The 25567-nt window shown below is 44.0% G+C and overlaps 1 pseudogene; it reads right to left on the reverse strand.

Annotated features, from left to right (window-relative positions):
• Positions 1-1775: 1775 nt before the first annotated feature.
• On the reverse strand, positions 1776-24069 carry LOC149871776 (cytochrome P450 1A5 pseudogene; annotated as a pseudogene).
• Between the last annotated feature and the right edge of the window lie 1498 nt (positions 24070-25567).

Consider the following 25567-nt stretch of genomic DNA (forward strand, 5'->3'; position numbering starts at 1 on the left):
CTGAGATTACCACTCACCTTTAATTGATTTCATACAGGCTGAAGAACAGCCATCATATAGACATATCAGTGAAATACTAAGGTTTAGTTTCTCATATCCCATACAGTATCCAGTGACTCAGTTTCTCTTTCCAGTCTGTGTTGTATTAGTTTCCTTAAGAATATACATTTTAAAACACAAACAATGACTTGTAACAAAACAAAAACTGCAGTAACATTTTACAAAGCAATCAGTGACAGCACTAGTATTACTGAAGTGGTATGCTCTGAGCTAAGCCAGAAACTTGCTAATTGTACTAAGATCTGTCCCTTTATCATAGATATATATCTTGCGGGTAAAATTTACAGCGTATTTGCTAAGATGCCTATCCTTTTAACTATCCTAAAGCTAGAAAAATATCAAATGATAATAAGCTATTATAGCAAGTAGTCTGTTTGCAGTGCAAATGTCTGTTAATAGAAACTGCTATACCTTCTCTACCTTTAACAAAAAATATTTCATAGATTTCAGAGACATTAGGGCTGGAAGGGACTGCGGCAGATTATTGAGTCCAGCCCCCCGCCCAAAGGGCAGGATTTTTTAATTTTTTTAATAAAACCATTTTTAAAAAAGGTAGCAATATGTAGATGGAAGGCAAGTAGTCCTTTATTTCCCCTCTTATTGCTATCTTCCCTTTATTGTCATTGCTTTAGACTTGTGATTTTCATAAAGCTTATTGTTTAATGAATAGAGCTACTTGTAATTAGTAAAAATATCCCAAATTCATGAACAACAGCACCAAGATGTTTGCTGTGGACTAACAGCATTGTTGTTTACAAGTATCCAGATTACTCAGTTCTATTGATGACAACTGGCAATTCATTCACAAGTCAGTTCAATGAATGATCATGCCCAAGATAACTACTTCAGGAAGAAGCAGCACCATGCAACTTAGCTGACTAACCACACACCAGTGGATATTTACCTCTGCTTCACTGAGAAGTCCTCAAACATAGGATTTCACACTACAAATTGCACTGAGAGCGCACAAAAAGTGAATTTCCACATAGCATGTAGAGTTAAAAGCAAAAAGAGTTTGCAAACAGCTCATCGTTTCAAACTCATGCAATTATTTGTGAGAAAGCTGGTTAAAGTTTCTCCTCAAAAAACTTGAGGCAAAAATGAGATGATACATACATGATAGCTGTTCTCATATGCCACATATCCAATCTGATCTTGAATAAAACAATTTGCACAGCAGTAGCCAATTTGTTACATTTCAGAGACAATCCCTGGTACTTCAGAGTGACAGTTACTATTATTGCTTATTCCAAACTAAGGCACACATTAAGGCTACCAATCATGACAATGGTATTATCTGGGACATAGAAGCGCTACCCGCTATTAAGACCTCCCACAAGACGAGCAGTTATGATCAAAGGACCTTAGTATAATCTTTGTTGTGTGTTTATATGGGTAACAATCATGAAGTTAGTTAATTGAGGTGTGAGAAGCCAGTACAAGGCAAGCTCCTCAGGGCATACTAGGCAGGATTTGCCAGCCCTTGAGTCATCAACAATAGTCTTTATCTGCTGTTATGCATGAGCTCTCAGAAAACATTAGATATGAACAAGCCCCCAGTGAACTAGCACAGAGAGATAGCCCCCATTTATTCTGTATTGCTTTCCTGTAGAGAGGATGTCAGCCCTCAAATGGTCTTGGCAATTCCAGAAGGCAAACTCCATATTGTAAAATGGTATGTCCCCTTTCGTGTCCCAGTAGCGAGAAAGTGCAGCTCACTCAAAGCTCTTATTTGGGAAACGCTGCTTAATCTGGAAGTGCTCACAGTTCTTGTGCTTCATGGTCAGTCCATATTGAGGTGTTCCGTCTACCATCTGTCCATCACATATGCTGAACTCTCGTTGCTGGAGCAGTGTGGCCAAGAAGATCTCCCACCTGGCAATGGACTCACCAATACACCTCCTCTTCCCCAAGCCAAATATCATCACTTTGTCACTCTCCATCCTATTAATTTCCATCCCTTCAGCATTGAGGAAATGCTCTGGGTTGAAAGCAGATGACTCTTTCCAAAGCGTTTCATCATGGTTGACTTGCCAGTGGTTGATGAATACACAGAGGCTTTTAGGGATGTAGTAGCCATTCAATGATGTGTCTTTAGTTGTGCAGTGAGGAACTGTGAAGGGCACAAAAGAAGATGCCTGAATGTCTCCAATATAAAGGCCTCGGTATATGGCAGCATGAGTCAGTCTGACAGCCTGGGTCTCCTCTCTCTGCCAATGGTCTGATCCGATTCATTCTGAATCTTCTTCTGAATGTCTGGATATGTTACAAGGTACACAAGAGTCCAGGACAGGGCAGTTGTCACAGTATCAAAACCAGCTCCAAAAAGATCATTGACAAGGTTGACAATCTTTTCCTCAGGGAGCTGAATGTTGGCATTCACATCCTTTTTTTTATCCTGACAGTGTTCAATCAAAGAGTCAGTGGTATCACGGATGTGGCTGTTATCAAAGGTAGTGTAATGTTCCTTAACAATCTTATGCACACAATATTCTCTTAACCTTTAAATGATCAAGCTTTCCTGAAGAGACTAATTAAACTTTTCCAGGCAATTTTACCTGCTGTCTTTTTCTGAAATAACCTTCCCTTCTCCTTTCCCTGTTAAACAGGTTACTGTTTTATATTTAGACTTGTTTTTGAAACTCAGCCTACTTAATAACAGCTGCCAATGATAATAAAACCCTCTTACTTCTATTACAACTGCAGTAAGCAAAGTAGTGTTTATAAATTAAGCTCACAACCAGAGCATAGCTGTTATAAAAGGGCAATACAGTAATTAATGCACTGACATACACATTCATTAACCCAGTAAGTATGCCTGATAAATGCTAGGATACTCAAAGCAAACTTTTATGATATATCATAGGTCTATTTTGAAAAAAATCATTTAAATGAGAACCATGAATATTAAAAATCCCCTGCATACGTATTCTGCTCCCATCCATTACTTATACAAGACTTAAATATAAAATGTCTATGTGGAATTAAAGGTAAGCAATGTGTAATAAACTGACAAGGATGTTTAGCGTTACAAAAAGAAAATCTGCTTCATTTTGATTCTTCTGGCTTTAGACTTTTAATTTTTCATGAGTCAAAAAAGGATTTCTTGGTCTAGAAATGTTCTAATTTTCAAGTGCTGGTGAAACAAGGTTAAAGAGAGCAACGCTGTATGCATGCTCTCTAAGAAAACACACAACATTTAAAATGTGATTTGGTAAGGATCACTGCCAAAAACACATTGCATAAGAGAGACTTGTATTATTAAGATGCTGATATTATTACTTAAGAAGAGAAGACTGAAATGAGGCTATGTAGCAAGTTCTCCTTTAACCAACAGAGTATCTCAAAGCTATATAGATAAACTTCTTAAAAAAAAGAGAAGTGAAATTTGACAGTTTCATTATAGGTTTAGGTTGCTTTTTTGTTTCATCTATATCAAATGATATATATTTTTTATCTTTTAAGGATCACAAGTTTAACAAACATAAAAACAATTGTGCAAATGACTTGCATTCAATCTATGGTATCATTAAGATACAGTTCTTATTTTTCTCTTTGTAAGCACAGATCAATTAGCAACTTCAGACATTTTGTTTTGGAATAAAGGCATGTATTATTGGGAAACCAATAGTAACAAATGTACCATTGTGAATATAGATCATAAAATTAAAGGTGGTTTGACACACAACCACAACATGGTGGGGAAGTAAGATCTGGATACAAATTTAACCGAGTTCTAGATTTCAGATTTTCTAGCTTTATAAACAGACACATATATTCTTATCTCAAAGCTTAGAGAGCTGCATTCAAGAGTAAATTGGGAGATGTCTATGAGTTTTGGAGATAAGATACTGTATCTATTTCATTCAAGCTAGTTACATTATCAAAAAGAGATTAAGGAAGCTATTCTGGGATAAGCTAATGACTCTCATGTTTTAGGGACTGTCACTATTTCTAGTGATACCATTCAAGGTGGAGGTGAGAAGAGAATGGGTTCAAGATGGGACTGGGAAAATAACCATGCTGGACAGTAAAAAATCTGGATTTAATATGGGTAGTGGTTTTATGGCTCATTGCAACCTTACAAGTACTGCCAATCATCTCCCTGCACTTCATGGGTCTCACTTTGCATTAACTAGATGGCTTATTCTGCTACACTTATAATAGCTCCTGCTCACACTTATTCATTCCTAGTTTCCTCCTTCATCCCTCCAAAGCAGACTTTTCGCATTTATATGGAGCTCAGCCTGCTTCTGCTTCTTCTTCAGGCCTGAGGAAGGCACATGGACTGCTTACACACACAGGGGGAAAACAAACAAACAAGAGCTTTTACTTTCAACTTGGTGTGCCCTTGCAGCCAGTGCATTGTGTTAGTTTGACCTGGCTCACCCAACATTTGTATAGATCACATGCTTCAGCAGGGCTTTTTGGTGCTTTTATCTAATAGCTGATTGAATAGCTTTTGACCCATGCCCAAAAGCTTATCCAACAGCTCTCCTGACTATACATTTTGTCCAATAAAAGATATCACAATGTGGTGAGCTTGCCAACAGCAGCCAGGCTGCTCGCTCGAAAAGGGCTTTGAACGATTGGTGGGACATTTCTACCAATCAGGTAAGGGCTGAAGAAGGGCTTGACCCGCCCCTACCTGGGCCAAGACGAAGAGTTGGGATCTGGGTGAGGACACCCCCCTTCGCCCTGGTTGGTCCGTTTGCAGTCTGGGGGTGGAGCCTCCAGAGGGTATAAAAAGAGCAGCGTACCTGGCACATGGGTGGTTGCATCAAGGGACAGAGAAGAGGACAGAAAAAAGAGCTGGCAAGAGCTGTCCAGTGGAGCAGAGCTGTTGCCCCAAAGATCCCACAGACCTCTTTGTCAGATGGGAGCAGCGAGCGGCCATGTCCCCAGCACCACTGCTGAGGAGCATGGTGACAGTGCATAACCCAGTGTATGGAGTGGTCTGGGAGTGGACTAAGACTCTGGGGAGCTGCATGAGGCAGCTTGGGTCCCCCACCCCAGGCAAGTAGCAAGGAAACTCAGTGCTAGCAGTGCAGCATGGAGCAGTTTGGGACCAAGGGACCAAGACCCTGGGAGCCGCTCGAGGCAGCTTGGGTCCTCACCTCCTGGCTGGGAGTTCAGTACAGGAGGCGCTGCACAGTGGGTCCCAGACGGGGACTGAGACCCTGGGAGGTGCTCGAGGTGGTTCAGATCCTCCACTCCTGGCATGTGGCCAGGAGTTCAGTGGACAAGTAGGGCATGGCAGATCCAAATTGGGACCACGACCCGGGAAGCTGCTCGAGGCAGCTCAGATCCTCCAGCCCTGGCATATGGCCAGAAACTCAGTGCATGGGTGGTACGCAGCTGGTACCAAGTGGGGACCTGGGCCTCAGAGCCACATAAGGCAGCCCAAGCCTCCAACCTTGAGCAGAAGACAGAGCCCTTGATGCATGCGGCGGTACATGGAGCGTTGAGCAGGCAGGCGGCCCAGAAGGAGCCAGAGGTTCTGAGTCTCCACAGACTCGTCTGAAGGGATAAGTGCTATTCACCAGGCCCCCTGGAGTCATAAGTTACTGGGGAAAGGGTTTCCAACAGGGGAGGGAACCCCTCCCCCTCAGGAGAGGCTCTCGGGGGGGGCCTTCTTTGAGAATGTATCCCTGCCAGGCTGAGGAGGGCCTGAGGAGCACAGGGGATCTCCGCCTCCCTCCCTTTTGGCATATTGCCACAGCTCCAGGACAGCTTGTGTTTGGAGTGTCTCCCCTTAAGAGTGAAGTTATGGTTGATGTTCGTGTGCCTTCTATTATGTGAAACAGCACCTCATATTTTGTTCAACCTAATTTCTTGATTTGTGAGTTTAACTGATTATGGAGTTCATTATTACAATGATCTTATTGAGACCCTGGTTGGGATGCTGTCCCTTTGCTTATCTATAACTTACCTGTATCTCCAATGGCAGTAAAAGATTGTATATATAGAGAATAAGGTTTATAGTCATATAGTGTGTGTATGTATATATATCTATACAGATATAGATATATATCTATGTTTATATTTGTATATCTTTTTGATCTGCATATATTAATACATTTTTATATAGTTAAGTTTCAGATTGATTCAGAGCCTGGCCTGGTTCTATAGGGAATGGAGGGAAACTGCTCAGCCTGCAGTTTCTACCCACAGTACACCTGCCCTGGTAAAAATCCTCTTCAATTGGAGAAGGGAGAACATACCTAAGTACACTCAGGCTACAACAAAAAAAGCCTTGCCTCTTGGACATTTCCTGGACCAACCCAACGACAATGTTTCTAGTCTCATCTTTCTTGTAAGCAGCTTACTACCTTTTATAAAATGTTTAGGCATTATGGCTTAAAAAGTAAATTGAATTGGTCTAAAATATAGTATGTATACAGGTTATGCAATATTCAAAAGTAAAAAAGTTACTGCAATATTTATTTGATTTGTATGCCAAGCTTCCCAGCAAGGCTCAGGGATGCTTGCAATAAGAAAACAAGCAATTATATATATGAGGGATTTAGATGAAGCCTAATTGTCTCACAAATCAAGTTTAAAGCTGATCAGAAGGTTATTAAATCACCAAAAAATTAATTGTATCATAATTGATAATACAATTTTATCTAAAAGGATTCAAACAAGTTTTATGATCTGAAGCCCAATTCTGCCATTGGAGCTGTAGAAGTGGCTCCATTTATGTTTGTGAAGCGCCACCGATATAAATAAAACTCCAGGCAGGCCCAGAGACTTGAACTAACAATCCAAGCACATTTCTTCAGTAAACCAGTAACACTGGGTGCCTATACCTCTCATGTGCTCAGGGGTGGAGAGGGGCCCTTTTAATTAGAGCAGCTCCCTGACAGCTGCTCTAATTAAAACAGCTCACTATCACATGTGGTAAGCCCCAACATGTTTTAAAATGGCTGTGGGGTTTAACTAAAGCTCATTCCATAAGCTTTAGTTAAAGCCCCCCCCAGCCATTTTAAAATGGGGAGGGGAGGGGGGCTTAATACACGTGACGGAGAGGTGAAGCTGGAGCTCTCTACTTAGAACGTGGAGCAGGCTTGATTATATTGCTTGTTCACTAATGCAGAGTCACTTAAAAAGAGAGAATAAATCTCGAGTGTCCATTCAACTTTTTGTAAAGAGGACAGCAACAGAAAAATACATTAATATAAAAACCCATGATTATGTAGTCATCCTGTTGAAAGCCAGCTAAGGATTAGGAAATAGGTTTCAAACCTCAGTGACAGCATTTTAAGGAGAATTTTTTAAAGAGTTTATCCAAAACCTTTCAACAATTATACTTCAACTAAGTGGCTTTCTGGGAATTCACTTTATTCTTGAGGTATTAATGAATTATGTTCAGTCATGCTTCTCACAAACTTTAGCACAACTAAGAAGTGACTACTAGAGCTCCACTGAGGACAAAAATGATCGCTCACAGATGTGAAACAAGGTTTCTTTTCCACCTTAGCAAGCTGATGTTATATTTCAGCTGTTCAGAAACAGAACTCAGAACCCATGAATATCTTCAGCTGGCAAATATAACCAAGCCAGAACCATTAACCTGGCAGCCACAAAGGTAGTGATGATGACAGCTATTTGTAGAGTTTTGATATTTAGAATTCAGCATTTGACTATTCATTTAAAACACCTGTTAGCATTTTTTATTTTACTTTGATTAAAAGTGAAATATTTAATGTTCAATGTAAGCTTGGCTAGTAAACAGCTTACTTAAAGGACAGGAATATAAAATGATCTGAATAGAGACAGCACAGTGTTAAAAGCAATGGTCAGGAAACAAGACAGGTCTAACTCATGTGCTTATGGATCTAGAAGAAAGATGTTCAACTATTTGTCTGTCTTTAGACAAAAGGCTTATATCAATTAGAAGACAATATACACACACCCACACACAGAAACTGCTGGGGAAATTATATATAATATGTATACTCTCCATATATATATAAATATACATATATGTATACACACACACACACATACATACACATGCATATCTCTCTCTAGATCAGGAGTAGGCAACGTGGCTACCAGCAGCTACTCCAGGTACCTGCTGGAGCCCGGGCCACTCTGAGCAGGGCTTGCAGCATCTCAGCTGCCTGCTGGGAGCAGCCCGCCTGCCCAGAGCCGGGGCGGCTGCAGCCAGGAGACTCCAAACAGCTGTTCCAGGCTCCAGCATCAGCTCCGCACTGGTGCGTGCAGGTGCACCTTGGAGCAGGTGGTGGAGGAGGGGCCTGAGGCAGCACAGCCCTGGTCTCTCCCCCACTCTGGGCACGGAGGCGATGGAAGGCTTCCAGAGCCCAGTGCATCTTTTTGTAGCCAGCCTGGGCTCTGGGCAGCTGCAGCAAGCAGCAGGCAGGCTGCAAACAGCTGTGCTGGGCTCCACAGCTCCAGCACTAGCTCCATGTTGGCGGCGACTGGACAGCAGGGCAGCCCAGCCCGCCCCAAGGTGCCTGTGCAGTTGCTACCAGCATGGAGCCAATGCCGGAGCTGTGGAGCCCGGCACAGCTGTTTACAGCCTGCCTGCTGCTTGCTGCAGCTTCCCAGAGCCCAGGCTGTACCGGGCTCATCACCTCAGTGCCGGGAGTGGGGCAGAGACCAGTGCTGTGCTGCCTCAGGTGTCCCCCCCACCGCCCACTCTGAGGTGCACCTGCATGTGCTGGTGCAGAGCTAATGCCGGAGCCCGGCGCAGCTGTTTGGAGCCTCCCAACTGCAGCCGCCCTGGCTCTGGGGAGCTACTGCTAGCTTGGATCCTGGGCTGCTCCCAGCAGGCATCTGGGACACTGCAAGCCCTGCTGGGAGCAGCCTGGGCTCTGTTGCTGGCAGCAGCCACCCTGGCATGGCTTTACAAGCATTCATGATGCTCTGCCCAGGTGCCAGACGACTGGAAGAAGGCCAAAGTGGTTCCCATTTTCAAAAAAGGTAGGAGGGAGGACCTGGGTAACTATAGGCCCGTTAGTCTTCCTTTGATCCTGGGGAAGCTATTTGAGAAGATTATTCAGGAGCACATCTGGGAAGGACCAGCAGGGGGGATGATGCTCAGGGGCAACCAGCATGGGTTCATTAGGGGCAGGTTCTGTCAGACCAACCTGATTGCCTTCTATGATTAGGTCACAAAATCATTGGATGCAGGTGTCGCCGTGGATATAGTCTTTCTGGACTTTAGGAAGGCCTTTGACACTGTTTCTCATTAAAGAGCTAGGTGACTGTAGCATTGATACCTACACAGTCAGATGGGTTGCAAATTGGCTGAGGGGCCGCACCCAGAGAGTGGTGGTGGATGGGTTATATTTGACTTGGAAGGATGTGGGCAGTGGCGTCCCCGAGGGCTTGGTCCTTGGGCCTGCACTGTTCAATCGCTTTATTAGCAACTTGGATAAGGGGGTGAAAAGCGCCTTGTTCAAATTTGCTGATGACACCAAGATTTGGGGCAAGGTAAGCATGCTAGAAGGGAGGGACAGGATACAGCTGGACCTGGACAGGTTACAGGGGTGGGCAAATGAGAATAGGATGGGATTCAATACTGACAAGTGCAGGGTACTGCACTTGGGTGGTAAGAACCAGCAGCATGCCTATAGGCCGGAGAACTCTCTTCTCGAAAGCACAGTGGCAGAAAGAGATCTTGGAGTCATTATCAATTCCAAAATAAACACAGGCCGCCGATGTGAGGACGCGGTCAGTAAGGCCAACTGCACCTTGACATGCATCCACAGATGCATCACAAGCAGGGCCAAGGAGGTGATCCACCCCCTCTATGTGACACTGGTCAGGCCGCAGTTTGAGTACTGCATCCAGTTCTGGGCGCCGCACTTTAGGAGGGATGTGGCCAGCATTGAGAGGGTCCAGAGGAGGGCCACTCGCATGATCCGGGGACAGCAGGGCAGACCCTATGAGGAGAGGCTATGGGACCTGAACCTGTTCAGCCTTCACAAGAGAAGGCTGACGGGGGACTGGGTGGCCATCTATAAACTTACCGGGGGGAACAGAGGGGAATGGGAAAGACCCTGTTCACTCGAGCACCTCTTGGAGTAACAAGGAATAATGGCCATAAGTTGTTAGAGGGTAGGTTCAGGCTGGACATTAGAAGACACTACTTCACAGTCAGGGCGGCCAGGATCTGGAACCAACTTTCAAGGGAAGTTGTGCTGGCTCCTACCCTGGGGGTCTTTAAGAGGAGACTTGGCAGTTACCTAGCTGGGGTCATATGAGCCCAGTATTTTCTCCTGCCCAGGGCAGGGGTTCAGACTTGATGATCTACTTAGGTCCCTTCCGAGCCTACATCTATGAATCTATGGAGCTGGGGCTAGCCGTCGCGTGCCAAACAAAATGGTGTCACGTGCCACGCTTGGCACATGTTCCAGGGGTTGCCGACCCCTGCTCTAGATAGATAGATAGATATACATTGTTTATGTTAAATATTTATATTTAAAACTTTGTTATACAAAGTTGCACTTGTTCTAAAGTTGCCAGTTAAACTGATTGTTTTCCTTATTGCTGAGTTGTAAATTAGATTTTCCTTCATTAGGCAGACACTATATTTAAATTAATATACCAACTACAAGAGATAAAGTGTGGTAATGGTTTTGGACACACACATTGCTTTTAGAGGCTTCTCCCACAAAGGCTTTAATTGGTTCCTTGTCAACAGAGAACTAGAAGCTGCTGTTTTAAAATTAGGAGCCATATACCCCCATTTTAATATTTCTGTAGCTAAAAGGTTTTCATCTTCAATGCATATTTGGATAAACCCACAATCCTTAAGACAATCATTCTTATGAGTAAGAATATTCTCACTGTAGGGAAAATATATAGCTGACTGGTTACTTACAAGTATCTGGGGGACTGATACAGTAAACGAAATTATTTTTCATACTATGAAATATTATTAAAAGGAATTACCATGAATTGTTCCATTGATAGGGCTGGAAGAGTGGGCAGGGCATGAGGCCTGTCTGCCCTGCCTGGCAGGAGCTGGTGAGTTGGTTTTTTGTTTTTTTTAAGGGCTGGGAGCTGGGGCATGCAGGGCAGCCATGGCGGGGCTGGGAGAGTGGGCAGGGGCCGGGGGCTCATGGCAGAGCCCCCCCATGCAGTGTAGGGTAGTGGGAGGAAGCGGGGATCACTCCCCCACCTGGCAGCAACCAGTGCATGCAGGCTTTTTTTTAAAGAACCAGGATCTGGGAAAGCGGGCAGGGCAGCCATTGAGAGCAGATGAGGGTGGGGCTGATTCGGAGATTTGGCCAATTAGGGTCCGGCCAAATCTCCGAATCAGATTTGGCTGAATTAATTCAGGACAGTGATTTGAATCACTGAATCGAATCACTGTCCCCCAAATCAGCCGAATCTGAATCCAAAGCGAATACTAGCCACTTCACACAGGCCTACTGGCTTCTACCCAAGTAAGTGTTCGACTCAGCAGTTTCAAGGAAAGGTTACCAATTTAGTAATAAAGCACAGATAGCAATTAGTATCCAGGAAAGGTTACCAATTTAGTAATAAAGCACAGATAAACCAGCCAGACCACTTAACTGCAGAACATTTTAACACCTCTGCACAGTGCACACATATAGTCAGCCATATGGGATTGTACAGCTGCTGTTATGTTTGCAGTTCAAACCTTTTGTACTGTATGTGAGGCCTGAATGTAGCAACAGGTGCACCCAATGATGTCTCTTCCTGCATGCTACCATTCTCATTTTTGGACAGACTTAAACAATTGTTTTTGCTTTTTGGTTCATTCTTCCACTTTCTCATAAGGTATTAAGAAATGGCATTTTCTACATTTGCTTGACATAACCCCCCTTTTACTGTTATATAAAAGGTATGATTAATATAAAATAAGCCCATATCATTAAGGTCTCATCTTAAGTTTAGTTTGTATAGCCTGGATGCCCGAATGGTGCTGTGTTACCACACTCCTAAAACAGAAACTTAATGGAGTGTATTGATTTTTCCTGAAACACAGGCACCAAAACATAGCTGAATAGGCAAATTAGGTGCCCCAGATTTTTCCTGGTTTGTGGCTGACACCAGCTCCATCTTTGAAATATACTTCAGGGAAATCGTTATTCCCTTGCCCAAATCTATTCTGAATAGACAATAGTTACATACTGTATTACAAATTAAATAAATTTCACACACACTTGTACTTCAGACATCACCTAAATCAGTGATTCTTAACCTTTTTAGTCTCAATTTACCCTTCATTTGTCTCACGGCGCCCTTCATTGGCCTCAGGGCATCCCTCGGAAAAAAGCTAGCTCTTAGTTTTCAGTTGTTTTTTGACTATGGAAAAATAAAAGACAATTCTTCTGCTAAAGAGAACTCAGAAAGACTGTGACAGGTCAGAATGTTTTTAACACTATGGATTCTTATTTCAGATCTCTGGGTTTATTTTGTGAATCACGTTTGCACACACCTAACAGTGCTAACCTTTTGTGGCACCACATGGCACCCTTGAAAGGATCTCAAGGCTATGGCACCCTGGTTGAGAATCACTGACCTAGAAATAACAATTTAAAATACAAAAATATACAAAATGGCCATGCAGTTTAACTAATACAAATCTGCAGAATTTCTCTTTAAGAAAGTCCATAATGAAGTTACACAAAGGTCACCACTCTTGTGTTAAGCATCTCAAGGTAAGTACTTCCACAGATATTGTGCATCTACCATGTGTATGGTTGCAACTCTCTCTTTAGGCAGAGATTGTCCTTCAGAGACACCCTTTTGTATCAGTAACCTTAAACTGCTACATAAAAAGGGAAAGGTTAAGAGTAATGTTGTACCCATGATGGTACAGGAAACGTTAATGTCTGCCTATGTTGATAAAACCCAGAGTCCTCTCTCATCCAATGCAACATCCATCTTACTGAGTCACAAACCCTCTGGCTTGTTCTCTCCTTCCTGGCCATGCATATTTTCCTTTCTTGACTGCCTGTGGTGGTAACTTTAAGAGGAGGGCCACATAGGAATCCAGATTACAAGTGACTTATGGCAGGAGGCCTAGTTGTGGTTTTTCAGTGATTAAAATTTCAGGGTTTATCCACCTGTTGATGTGTACCTAGGTGGTTCTGTTTTTCCATATACCTGCTCAGCCAGAGCATAGTCGTGCTGAGGATGCTCAGTACGCATTTATTAGGGGTGTGCAAAGCGGGCCCTTCAATTCGGATTTGGATTTGGATTCAGATTCAGCCCGAATCAGGGACAGTGATTCGATTCGTTGATTCAGATCACTGTCCCTGATTCAATTCAGCCGAATCTGAAGATTCGATGTCGATTCGGAGCAAAGCTGCTATCAAATCCCACCTCAGTCTTCTCTTCCGCAAACTAAAGTTCCCTCGGCCTCTCCTCATAAGTCATGTGCCTCAGCCCCTAAGCAAGCTATGGAACTGGTGACAATTGAATCTCTGCCTCTTTGGGTTCTGGCTTGTTGAACGACAACATTTATGAGAAAAAAATGAGCTAATTAAACTTGAGGTCAGTCCTTTGCAACTGGAAGCAAGAAAGGCCTTGCCCTTAGTTTTTATTCAGTGCTACAAAACAGAACCAACAGCAGATATTTCTTAAGCACATAAAACAGCAATGATTCCCCTTCATTGTTTCCATCAAATTTACCAGGGGTCTGTAGTTTAGATTGAATGGGAAGAATTAATTGGAAAGAATCAGTCTATAAAACAGCAGCAGGCTGCAAAAAGGACTGCTGTGATTGTCTAAAATATGTGGAATGAAACAATAAATGTCGAAGTTGGTTTGATTCCTTTTGGTTCTTATATATGTGTTTGGCAGCATTATGAACCACGCAAAGACTAGGCAATTCTGATCCATTGAATATATGCAAGCAATATGTGGATGAATGGTAAGAAATAGTGTGTGTTCACATTTGCAGTAATGAGCACTCTTCTATTTTCACAGGGAAGAGAAATTAGAATGAATAATTGAGGTAAAAAAAACTCTCTCTCGGTTCGTTTTCTTTGGAGGCTCATTGAATAACAAATTCTTAGGCACACATTGTTGGTGAGACAAAAGGTATATATTTGCAAATAGGGTCAGAGGGAGAAGACAAAAGATCAAAACCCTCTGCCCCTGAGTACCATCATTAGCAGGCTTTTATCCCCTCTCTTCTGGCACGTGTACAGAAGCAGGAACTCTTACAACTCATTTCCGGTTCATACAAACATGCATGAGAATACGTCAGATCATGCATCCCATGTGTATTATAATTAACTACTTAAGTATGCGGGGCGGATAGGCTTAATATGTATTAGCTGATTGCGCCTGCTCAGAACGTATTTTAGGTTACCAAAAGTTCAAACCTTCTCTGCCCCAAGGACAGGACCATTAAAAATTGCAATTTACTCTTATCTACATGAGAACGCTAAGGAGTATATGCTTTACTCTAACAAAGAGATAGTAAATTTGCAGAACAAAGAGAGCTCTTAGAGTTTTCCTTCAGTTCCCAACCCCCCCCCTTCCCTCTCTCATTAGGGAGACAAGGAAGGCTGGCAGCCGTACTTAATCAAAGGACAACTATTGATGGGAGCTAACAGCTATTGATAATGCATTTTTAATAATATTTCTAACAATATTCCCCCCTCAAGATGCTTTCTGATCTTTACTTCATTTGGGCATATCAAGATAATTACGAGGAATTCTTCTGAGGACCATGACTTTTGCTACAGTCTGTGCTTTTAGAGGGACTGCTGCAACCTGCATTCCTTCTACTGTGGTGGTTATCAATCTAGTAAGACAAGGAATGAGACAAGGGATAAAAATCAAACCAGTTAGAGCACACAAAAGCACAAACCCTACTTTTTTCCACCAGGGTCCTCCAAATAATTGAAACCACCAGTCCTTATTCCATGTGGTTTCCCACGTTTGTATTGGTACATGGGCTATTTTCCTAATCTCTTTGGCAATCTCTAAGACCACCTTCCCGTTATCATCTATTTGGAGGCAACAATTAGAAAGGTTGAACTTTCCACAGACTCCGCCATCCTCTGCGAGTAAATAGTCTAAAGCCATTCGATTTTGGTATATGGCTTCCCTCATCTGAGAACTTTGTCGAGCCAGCAACTCGAGAGCAGTGGCGGTCTGGTTAGTAATTACTTCCAAGACTGCCTGCAACCGGATGATTCTATTCAGCATATATATTGGTGTCCGGTAGCCCCAACTTCCATCATTAGCCCATGTAGCTGGTCCATAATACTCAATAATCCTCTGAGGAGGCCACTCATCCTCCTTCCACTTTTGGGAGCCACCCTGTGTCAAACTTACATCAATACTTCTCTTGGCCCTGTTCCAATCATCATACAAAGAGACTCCTAGCTTATTTCCACCCTCAGATGGTAACAAAAAGAAAGATGGTACAATTACTCCAATATAGCAGGTTCCCGTCCACCCTCGTGGTAGGACCGTATAGGCACGCTTTCCACAAATCCAATAATGTCCTTTTAGGGCCCTGTGTTCCCCTCCCAAGGCTAGGGGGTCACGGCTGTGGAAAAGAAGGGGATAGTATTTGGTGCCTTTATGCCCTAAAGGGCCAGTGTGATAGTTACTCAGTTTAAACTGACATTTCCATACGCCATCTTTATCCCTATACTCGCACTTGGTTATTTCATTTGTGTCATTTAAGGCACTCCAATATGCATTAAACCTTGCCACTGTGCCATTCAGGTGTGCCCATTGCCACTTATAAATGTAGGTAAATCGTTCGCCTCGGGTCTTTTCATATGCCTGACATCTGGTAGGGTCAGGATCGAAAGGTAATATTCTTGTCCTTTTGAGATTTTGCATCTGTGTGGAGATTGGGAGCCTAACAGCAGCAGAATTCCATTGATCAGCATACCTGCTGCATACTCGGGCCCATTTTAATGTCCATGTACACTGACTATGTCCTAACCTCTTTCCTGTACCATTACTGCTAATACAGTACTCTCCCAAGGCCACTTGGGAAAGATCCCAGCTGTGGTTCTCATTCCATTCTTGACCAGTACTCTTAACATCTGCTTTGTCACTGACTAACCATTTTGGGGCCAAAGGAAAAGCCCTCCAAGGCCACTGTTCTCCGGCCTCTCGGAGCCCCCCACAGGCCCAGCAGTTGGTAAGATTAAAAGTACTTGCAATTCTCTCCATCATATCAACATACAAATTTGTCCCTGGGGGAGTAATTTGGGAAAGCGGGGGCATAGGCCAGTGGCTAAGGCTATGCAATCCTGCTTCTTTCATTATGCAGATAACAACAAGGCACATTATAATTCCCACCATATTTTCCCTTTTACTTTCTGGACTAATTTTCTGAACTTTGATTAAGCCGTCTCAGGCGCACTTGGAGATCACCAGTAGGTTCACAGCTCCACTTGCTGGCTTCTTGTTCCGAAGACGACTCAGCTTCCGGAGTGAGTTCGTCTTGGGAGTTGTTGTCCTCTGACGCTTGTGGATGTCGTTTCACACGGGTATGGTGTATCCAACGGTCATGGCCAGCAATCTTTACAGCGGTGTGGGTTGTTAGAAGTACCTGGAAAGGGCCACTCCACCTCTCAGTCAGAGGTTCCTTTTTCCACCGCTGCACCAAGACCCAGTCTCCCGGGGAGAAGTCATGTACCGGTACGTCTAAAGGCAGGCGCTGAAAGGAGGCTGCATACCTGTGAAGAGAAAACAAGACAGACTGCAAAGCAATAACGTACATATGAAGCTCACTATTACCTAATTCAAAAGTTACATTCTCTCGCATCCCAGGAGGTAAGACTCGAGGCGGCTTGCCAAACATAATTTCATATGGGGTCAATTTAAGGCCCCGTCGGGGAGTGTTTCGAATGCAAGTAAGGGCGAGCGGCAATGCTTGAGGCCACTTAAGACGTGTTTCAATACAGATTTTGGTGAGCCAAGTCTTTAAAGTCCTATTCATACGTTCCACTTGTCCTGAACTCTGTGGTCTCCATGGTGTGTGTAATTTCCAAGTAACCTTGAGAGTTTGCGCGACTCCTTGAACCACTTTTCCCACGAAGTGTTGTCCTTGGTCCGACTCAATGGACTCAGGCAGGGAATACCGTGGAATGATCTCCTGCAACAAATACTTCACTACTGTAGCCGCAGTGGCAGTCCTGGTGGGCCAGGCCTCGACCCAACCAGAGAGCTGGTCTACCATGACAAGTAAAAACCCGTGATGTCCGGACCGTGGGAGCTCGGCAAAATCAATCTGCCATGCCTGTCCAGGGTACGCTGCCCAGGGTCTACCTCCCATTGGCACAGGGGGTTTCCTTCGGGGGTTTACTTTCTGGCATGTGATGCACTTGGTAGCAATGCGCTGAGCTTCTACATATAGCCCTGGAGCTACTGCTTGGCGGATCACTAGATCACCCATGGCCAAGCCTCCCATATGGGTTCTTGCATGGAGCTGTTGCAGCACCTCCCGAAGCAACGGCCTGGGTATCATGACTTTCCCTCCTGGTACCATCCACCACCCCTGTGAGTTCTTTTCTGCACAAGCTCTTTGTGCAAATTTATCTTCTTCAGGGGAATACTGTGGGACTAAATCTTGGATGTCTGGCCATATGGCATGGGACATGGCCTGCTTGGATACCTCCTCCGCTTCTCCCCCAATAAATGCAGCTTCCTTTGCTGCTGAATCAGCCTTTGCATTTCCAAGCTTATGCTTTTCCTCAGCAGCCTTCCCATGGGCCCGCACATGAATGACTGCTACCTCTTTAGGCTGGTGGAGTGCCTCTAGTAGCTTGGTAATTTGGGGGCCATTAGCAATTTTATTCCCAGAGGCCGTAATAAAACCCCTTTCTTTCCACAATAGTCCGTGTGCATGGACTGTAGAAAAAGCATAGCGAGAGTCAGTGTATATATTAACCCGCTGGTCTGTCCCCAGCTGTAATGCTCGGGTGAGCGCAGTGAGTTCTGCGGCCTGTGCCGACCATGAGCTTGGCAATGACTCCCTCCATACTACCTTATCCAAGGTTACCACTGCACATCCTGTTCGTCTTTTTCCATCGATGACAGAGCTGGAGCCGTCTACGAAGTATTCAACATCTGGGTCCTCAATTGGGTCCTCAGCAAGATCAGGTCGCACCTGTGTGGTTTGATTTAGGACCTCAAGGCAGTCATGCATCGGTTTTCCTGGCTCCGGCAGCAAGGTTGCAGGGTTTAAGGCTGTAGTATGTTTGAAAGTAAGTCCTGGATTAGAGAGCAAAAATATCTCATACCGTGATTGTCTGGAGGGGTTAAGAAATTTCCCTCCCTCAGTCCCTAGGATCTGGGGAACTCCATGAGGAGTGAGTATTTCCATATCCGCACCCATGACTATCTTCTGGGCTTCTTCAACAACCACTGCTGTGGCTGCCACAGCCCGAAGACAGGCTGGCCACCCGAGTGCCACTGGATCTAGAACCTTTGAGTAATATCCCACGGGTCTCCAGGTCGGGCCCGATGGCTGTGTCAGCACCCCTGATGCAACCCCTCGATTCTCATGAACATACAGTCGATATGGCTTTTTACTGTTTGGGATGGCCAGGGCAGGGGGCTGGGTTAATGCTGCTTTAAGCAGATCAAAGGCATGCTGCATTTCTTTATTCCATTTCCATTTAGTGAGACTCTCCTTAGTTAGTGAGTCATATAGTGGTCTAGCCTTCCCACCATAATCTGGTATCCATAGTCGACAGAACCCAGTTAGCCCTAGGAATGCTCGTAGCTCCTTGGGTGACTTAGGTGGGGTTAGACCTTGGATTGCCTGTATGCGATCTGCACTTAGGGCTCTGACTCCTTTTGAGAGCTTATATCCCAAAAATGTGACTTCAGGCTGACATATCTGGGCTTTCTCTCTAGAAACTTTATATCCCTTTTTTCCCAGAGTGTTTAGGAGTGACCTGGTGGCTTCCTCACAGAGCTGCAAGTTTGGGCTTGCAACTAGCAGGTCATCCACATACTGGAGGAGAGTCACTGCGGGGTGTGATCCCTTCCACTCCTCCAAGTCCTTCTGAAGGGCAAGTCCGAAAATATGAGGGGCTGCTACGAATCCTTGTGGGAGAACTGTCCACATGAGTTGGGCTTTATGGAAGGTGTCTGGATCCTCCCATTCAAAAGCAAACAATTTTTGACTGTCTCGGTGAAGGGGAATAGAGAAGAAAGCATCTTTCAAATCTAGCACTGAAAATATTTCAGCTTCCCCCGGTACTTGTGTCAAAATCGTGTGAGGGTTCGGGACTACAGGATGGTCTGAAAGGACCTTCTTATTTACTGCCCGTAAGTCTTGGACCAGTCTGTATGAGACCCCATCTGCCTTCGGCACTCCAAGGATGGGGGTGTTATAGGGTGAAGACCCTTCCACTAGCCATCCGTACCTCTTGTATTTCTCTATTAACGGCTTGAGTCCAGCTCTGGCCGCTCGGCTGAGTGGGTACTGCTTTACCCGAACAGGCCCCTCCCCATCCTTGAGTACGATCCTTACCGGGGAGACGAACTTAGCTCGCGCAGGGGTTCCATCAGCCCATACTGAGGGGTCTACTCCAGTCATGTGATGTTCTGGACTTACTGCAGGGCGTCGGTCCTCCAGGAGAGCCATCTGATAGTTCGAGCTCTGCTTGACAGGTAGCTGGACCACCATCTGATCGTCTCTGAAAAAGATCTCAGCTTGCAATTTTGTGAGTAAGTCCCGCCCAAGGAGTGCAACCGGGCAACTTGGAGAATACACAAAGGAGTGCTCAAGCAAATGATCTCCCACTTTGGTGAGGAGTGGTTTACAAACAGGGAGTCGGGTTTGCACTCCCTCAATCCCTTCTACAAGTACATGCTGTTCACTAGTTCCTGCACAGGGGGGTTTTTCTGGAATCATTGAAAATGTAGCCCCAGTATCCACCAAGGCTTCAAAGTTTTTGCCACCAACCCTAATGGTTACCATGGGATCTTCTCGGGCTCCAACCCGAAGGGTAGTGGTCTTAGATCCCTGTCCCCTTCATTCTGAATCCTCACCCTTGTCTTCTGCCCGCATGAGGTGACCTCTCGGTTCCCCCTCTCTCTTCTCCTTCAACTTCGGGCATTCCCTTTTCCAGTGTCCTTTCTCTTTGCAATAAGCACAAACGTCTGCTCCCACTCTTTCTCCTTTCCCCTTCTGCATCCCAGCCTTTTCAGAGTTCCCTCCAGTTATAGCAGCTGCTAGTGCTGCCATCTGTCGCTGAGCCTTTTTATCCTCCTTGCGCTCCTGCACTTGCTCACGATTCCCATACACCTTATATGCAATTTCCACCAGCTCTGAAATCGGTTTCCCAGCACCTCCCTCAGTTTTCTGTAACTTCTTACGGATATCAGCAGCAGATTGACCAATAAACATAAGATTTACCATGCGCTGGTTATCTGGGGCTTCTGGATCCAGATCCGAAAACCTGCGAAATGCCTCATACAGCCTCCCAAGGAAAGCTGAGGGATCCTCCTCTTTTCCCTGTCTCACTTCATACAACTTAGACAGATTGGTAACCCGAGGCACTGCCTTTCCCATTGCTTCCACTATAATTCCCAGATACCGTGCACTCAGCTCTCTGCCTTCGGCAGTGTGATTATCCCATCTCGGCTCTTCTACAGGGAAGGTATCACGCAGAGTACGACCAGCAGCACCCTCTAACTCAACTCTGGCTGCCGCAATACGCTCTGCTGTCCCCAACACTAATCTCCTCTCCTCCGGGGTTAGGAGGGTCTGGAGCATCATCTGGACATCAGCCCAAGTGGGTCGATGAGTCTGCCCAATGGATCGAAACAAATCCCTCATCTTTTCAGGGTCTTCACGAAAAGAGGGGCTCTGATTCTTCCAGTTAAATAAATCTGAAGTGCTAAATGGGGTGTAGACAAAAGTTGCAGTGCCTCCTTCCCCAATAACCTCTCGCATCGGACAGTTCAGCACCGGCTGTGACTCTACAGGCTTGCGCAAATAATAACCCTTATTTCCTGATTCAGATGAGGCACTTGGCTGAGGCTCACGCTCTAACTCATTAGATATGCCTTGGTACGTCGGTGGTGGTCTCTCTAAGGGAGGGGGCGGTGGTGCAGAAGGACTGGATGCCGAGGAGGCGTCTGACTCATCTTCGCTACCCGACAGGGCAACCGGAGCACGGGTCCGGTACTCAGCCAATTCAGAATTCCCCCCCTCATTAGACTCAGGAAGTACAGGCGCCCCCCCCCGAGTCTTTTTCTTAACAAGCATCACATGAGACTTTACTAAGTAATTCTTAATCCAAGGTGGCTGATTTTGAACCACCCACAACCAACAATCAATATAAGGAAACTGATTCCAATACCCATTTTGCATAACAATTTCATGGATAGCTATCACTTCTTTTAGCACAAAGGATCCTTTCGGGGTCCAGTGGACCCCAAATGTTGGCCACTCGAGTTGACAGAACTTAATTAAATCATCTTTTTTCATTTTTATTCCGTAATCGGCCGGCCTTGCAAATTTATTAAAATGACGTAATAAGCACCTTAGAGGGGTATCCGTGTTTTCTACACGGGAGCTAACCGTACCCATTTTGCCCACAAAAGTGCACCCAAGGCACACCAAATACCAAAAAGTCCCTTACAGCAGATGATTTACCATGAGAACATGCACACCTCCTGCTCCGGACCCAGAACCAAATTGGGCAAAGGGAGTTCGTATACTCACTCAGATACCCCAGAGATCTCGATCCAAAGCCAAAAATGTGTACCTGGAGACTCCAAAAAAAAAACAAAATTTGCATAGGAGCTCTTAGTGTTCCGGATGTTCCGGCTCACACCTCAAGCCCCCCCTCAGGGCGAGCCAAAAAGAAAGGCTCGGCGCGCAAACCCCCCAGGGGGGCAGAGACGATGTGCCGACGAACTCCGGAGTTATCCAAAGAATGCCCCACGTTGGGCGCCAAATTGAGGTAAAAAAAACTCTCTCTCGGTTCGTTTTCTTTGGAGGCTCATTGAATAACAAATTCTTAGGCACACATTGTTGGTGAGACAAAAGGTATATATTTGCAAATAGGGTCAGAGGGAGAAGACAAAAGATCAAAACCCTCTGCCCCTGAGTACCATCATTAGCAGGCTTTTATCCCCTCTCTTCTGGCACGTGTACAGAAGCAGGAACTCTTACAACTCATTTCCGGTTCATACAAACATGCATGAGAATACGTCAGATCATGCATCCCATGTGTATTATAATTAACTACTTAAGTATGCGGGGCGGATAGGCTTAATATGTATTAGCTGATTGCGCCTGCTCAGAACGTATTTTAGGTTACCAAAAGTTCAAACCTTCTCTGCCCCAAGGACAGGACCATTAAAAATTGCAATTTACTCTTATCTACATGAGAACGCTAAGGAGTATATGCTTTACTCTAACAAAGAGATAGTAAATTTGCAGAACAAAGAGAGCTCTTAGAGTTTTCCTTCAGTTCCCAACCCCCCCCCTTCCCTCTCTCATTAGGGAGACAAGGAAGGCTGGCAGCCGTACTTAATCAAAGGACAACTATTGATGGGAGCTAACAGCTATTGATAATGCATTTTTAATAATATTTCTAACATAATCATGGTCATCCCACCCTGCTCCAAAAAAATCATCTTATCTCTATACTACCATGCAAATGTAGGCCCTAATCCTGGATCAGTATCTGCTAGGATAGGCCCCGGCACACAGAAGGAGACCCATCATAGATCCATGGAAGTTAGGTGTTGGAGCACAGCCTAGTGCAGGGGCAGACAATTATTTTGGGCAGAGGGCTGCTTACCGAGTTTTGGCAAGCCATCGAAGGCCTCATGACAGGCAGCCAGGGGCAGATAAATATTAATTTTCTAAAATTTTAGGTGCCCTACAGGCTGGTAGGCCACATCTGGCCCATGGGCCGCATTTTGCCCACTCTTGGCCTAGTGCATCACTTGTGGATGTGAAGCAGTCAGTGGTTTAGCATGTGGTGTCTGGGGCTGTATTTGTGAACGTTACCTTTTCTCATACAGTTCTATATCATTTAGTTCACAAACTTTATCATCAGCATTTCTGTAGTCCCCAAACCCTAAGAAAGAAATGACAAATGGAACTAAGTCTCCCTATTATGTCAGTAATGGAGCATTTACCTTCCCAATTACTATGTCTTTATAACTTTCCGTAACCTCCCTTTGTAAATCTTGATATAGTCAATATCAATCTAATGTCTTTGCACAATATATTTATTAAGAGCAGTGAATGTCAACTGGCTAGCCTTAGATCAGAACTACAGTGAAAACTGTTTATGTTTAACCTTAGAAGAATTTTACACTTTAAGAACTATAATGTTCAATTATAATAGACTTTATGACATTGACACTAGCAAAAATGAGAGACTGCATCAGGCCTTTGATCTCTGTAATAAGCTACCAATCCTCTTGATCAATGTCCTCTTTTCATGGGACAAAGGATCATTTTAGGATTATGGCACTGGACTGGGTTTGTCTTTGTAGCACTGTCACATATTGCCTAGAAATTCATATACACAACCCTTTTGAAATTCCTCAGTGTCAGGTACCTCAATAAAAGTGGTTTTTAATTTCAGACATGCTTAGTGCTTATAGCACCCACTGATTTCAGTTAATTGTAGGGGCTAAAGATCTTTGGGGGGAAATAAATATCAGGTCACTTATTAGGACCTAATCCCATAACTATGTGCTTAACAATAGTGACTCAGGTTTCAAAATGCTGTCCTTAACCTCTGCTCTACAATTTATAAAACTTAGTTTAAACAGTCTATGCCTATGAAATGATCTGTGGAGTCTTTCAAGTCTTTTCGTCATGTATTGAAGCTGTCGGTACACCCTGAAGCACATATTTTGCTGCTTCAATTGTACCATCAGTGATGCACCTTTTCCAGCATCACTTGCTTTTTAAAAGTTATTTTAAAAGCAGATTTTATATCAGCAACATTGATAAAGCAACTCAGCATTTTCTAGCAAGATAATTTAGAGCCAGGATATAAACTTCCTACTCAGACCAAGTAGCATCTTGCAGTGTGGTTAACTCCCCGCTCCCCTACCCTGACCCCAGTTTCAGTGTGACAGCTCAGTGCAAAGTGCCATCTAATGGGAGTAAATACTGGTATATGAACTTGGCCTTTAGTGGCTAAAGCAGAAAACCAGCTATCTTGTCTTATAAATTCTATGTGTAGCCTTGTTACTAACTTGCTGTTTGACTTCAGGAAAGTAACTTAGTTTCTGTTTCTTAACTGACAAGGCTGTAAAATGGGAATATCATTAAAGTGTTTTAAGGACCCAGATAGAAAAAATTATTAGGGCTAAACTTTATATTTTGTTAGTGACTTAATAAGTGTCCCAAGAGAAAGTAGGATAATTACTGAATTCCTTTAGTTGTTGTAATTTCTAGACAAAATCAGTTCTTGGCAACAGCCATTGGCATCAGCCCATTATTTAGAGATAAAGACATTAAGACACATAGAATAAAGTTGTTATATCAGTGTTATAAGCATTTTTCTTTTCCTTTTTAATATTTCTTTTACAGAAACAGTTCTCTAGGTATTCATGTAGTGAATTGCTTCAGGGAAGTTAGAGTGTCTTTGAAAATAAGGGGCAATATCCTGAGTCACTTGAAAGCAATGGCAAGACTTCCAACAGAGCCAGGATTTTGCCAGCAGAGAAAGGTGAACAATGTTACAGCTGAACAAGATATAGCCTAGAGTAGGAAAAGTCTGAAATCATTTAATCTGAGAAGCAACTGAAAGCACAAATGTAACATTTTCCATTTTGCCCTTTGAATTGTTATGCTCTGATGCATTTCTTCCCTGTGTGATTTCCTTTCTCTGCTATTAAACTAACCAGATCATTCAGTTGCATTCAAAAGGAATCTCATACCTACCACAAACAAAGCAATTTTGCAGCCTGATTTCTCCTAAGCTTCCATACCATTTGAAGAATTTTTCTACATCCTGTTCTCGGGCTCATGGACTCAGTGTCCAACAGAGGCAGCAGCCACAGTTTCAATGTGAAACTATAAAATAAGAGCTTTTAAATTACTGGTGTTCATAGATTAATGAACTAAAAGCAGCTTGAACAGGGCCATTTTTACATCAAATAGCAGAAATCCTGGTGGTTAGTCAAGCTAGATGCTCAAGGAACAATCAAGTTTAATCCTAGTTAAAGAAGTGATTCCTTTTTATAGTGATAGAAATGCGAAAATCCTTAGTACTGGTTGAATGACTAGTGTCGGAGAACTCTTCTTAGGAAGTATTTTTCTTTTAAATAGTGTTCATTTTAACATCTCTGATATCTGATTTGTTCATTGAGAGTTGGCAGTGACACCTGGTTGAGAGCCACTGGAGTAGGTTGAGCAGAAGAGTGGTTCTCAACCAGGTATGCCACTACACTCAGAAAAATGGGGAAGTGGTCCCCTGACTCTAACAAGGCTGAGAAACACTGACTTATACCATGCTTATCTGCATTTTGAAGTGAATATGACCTGAAAATTGTCTCTAAAAAATGAAACCTT

The sequence above is a fragment of the Crocodylus siamensis genome, chromosome 2 (assembly GCF_052110815.1).
Source record: "Crocodylus siamensis isolate JL-2025a chromosome 2, ASM5211081v1, whole genome shotgun sequence".
NCBI classification, from domain to species: Eukaryota; Metazoa; Chordata; order Crocodylia; family Crocodylidae; genus Crocodylus; species Crocodylus siamensis.